Source organism: Euprymna scolopes, chromosome 46, assembly GCF_053919585.1.
Source record: "Euprymna scolopes isolate OS-2025 chromosome 46, ASM5391958v1, whole genome shotgun sequence".
In the NCBI taxonomy this organism is placed as follows: Eukaryota; Metazoa; Mollusca; class Cephalopoda; order Sepiida; family Sepiolidae; genus Euprymna; species Euprymna scolopes.
The window spans coordinates 33,226,819-33,228,890 of NC_136527.1; the positions used below are offsets into that span (position 1 = coordinate 33,226,819).

The 2,072-nt window shown below is 31.8% G+C and overlaps 1 pseudogene; it reads right to left on the reverse strand.

Annotated features, from left to right (window-relative positions):
- Positions 1-370: 370 nt before the first annotated feature.
- Positions 371-1,044, reverse strand: LOC145270087 (E3 SUMO-protein ligase KIAA1586 pseudogene; annotated as a pseudogene).
- Between the last annotated feature and the right edge of the window lie 1,028 nt (positions 1,045-2,072).

Below are 2,072 nucleotides of genomic sequence, written 5' to 3' on the forward strand. Positions count from 1 at the left end.
ATTGGAATGGGACTCTAAATGGATGAAAAACATTTAATGCTATAAAGACTAAACTTGTTTTCTGCCTCTGCCAAGGTTATTGCTATATTATTGATGTTCTTTGCTCTTTCTACACTTTTACTTTTTGGCATTAATTTTTTGGTAATTAGGGTAGTTCCTCAGAACATCTTCCACAAAGTCTGTGAAGTCATTCAAACTTATTTCATGATGCAAGATATGACCGAGTTTGCCAAGTCGTTCCTCAGCTGCAATCCAGGGAACTCGAATTTCTTCTACTTTACAAGTGCTTTCCTCAATCAAGTTTTCTTCATCACTTTGTTACTTTAAGACAACAATGATTTTAACAACAATGATTTTTTCTTCATGTTATCTACAACTGCTTTCGGTAGCTTTTGACGAGGCAGACAAATCGTCTATTGCCAGTGAACTGAATGTTCTTTGAATTCATCAGAAGCAACTCTTTCTCATCAATTCGCTTTTCATGTTTACCTATATTATATTTCAGCAATTCCAATGCTTTGATAACTATTTTTATGAGATTTTCTTCACGAAACAAAGTTATGCTTCTTGCTTGGAGAGTATTACTGTGTAATGACATTTCTTGCAAAATATCATTAAAGCTAGATCCCTCAAGAAGTTTAGTTGCACAGGCGGGAAGCCATCCCTTAGTATATAGGGTTATTGTAAAAGTATATATACAATGCAGGCTAAGCACGTCACAGCAAGTGCAGATCTTAACCAACAAGATACCCATGGTTGTCCCTAAATCCTACCTATCTTCAAAATGTGTTGCCCTATGCCCTCAGAAATGAAGAGTGCCATTGTGTTTTTGTTGGACTGGTGAAAAATACTACAGATCTTATCCATAAATATTTTGAAATGATTGACTTGCTTTATGTCATTTACAGAGTCATCCAAAACAAGTTGCAAACGATGATTCAAACAATGCCAGATGACAATTCCAGCGAAATCATTTTTAAGTCTAGTACCTACTCCCGAATTCCGCCTAAGCATCACACTTGCTCCATCTGAACAAAACCCAATCAGATTGTTTTTTTAAGTCTTCAAATCTAGTAGATTGCAGACTTTCCAATCATAAATTTGCTGAGCTCCCCGGCCCTCCAACTCTGCAAATACTGTGAATCAACAACCTATTCATTTTTTTTCGAAGAATAATGATTTGGTTAATTGTTTACATTTATTTTCCATAAAAATCAATATTTAAAAAAAAAAAATTATTTACATTTACTTTTTCATAAAATCAATATTTTTGAAAAAAATAATTTTCTGCATTTATTTTTGATAAAATCAATATTTTTCAAAAAATAATTATTTACATTTATTTTTCATAAAATCAATATTTTTGAAAAAAATAATCATTTACATTCATTTCCAGATAACCGTCCATTAGTTTTTCCTGGAATTTTGCCACAAATTGTATTTCATTAAATAGATGTTTAGATGCGGCGTTCCCAGAAGCTTAAAAGAGGTCACAAATGCCCCAAAATTGCAAAAAATAGCACGTTTTACCCTATAACTTTTGCTCCATCCATTAATTTTTTCTGAAACTTGGCGAAAATGTGAAGGCAACGTAGGCCCTTCACACTTCTCACATTCATCATTTCTTCACTATTTTTGTGGCGTCATTTCACATGCAGAACAAGAGGGGGCCACGCACGTGGGGATTGTTTTTATTTGTTTACATTTATTTTTCCTACAAATCAATATTTTGAAAAAAAAATTGATTTCATTTTTAAGAAAACAAAATTTTTAACATGATCCATTTGATTTGCTTTTTACGTTTATTTTTCATAGAATCAATATTTTGAAAAAAAAATTTTTGATTGATTACACTGTGCAAAAAAAAGTACAGGATATCTGCAGCAATTTTTGTATACCTAGTAACGTGGAAATTTTATTTCTGGCTTTCTTTTTGTTGTATTAGGTATAATTTGTGTAAAATTGCCACAGTCGTAAATTTCAGTAAACACGTCAAAAATGGGTTACTGACAACTTTGCAGTCACATATTATGTGTATTAAATTATAAATCTTAAGAGAAAAACACAGTTTA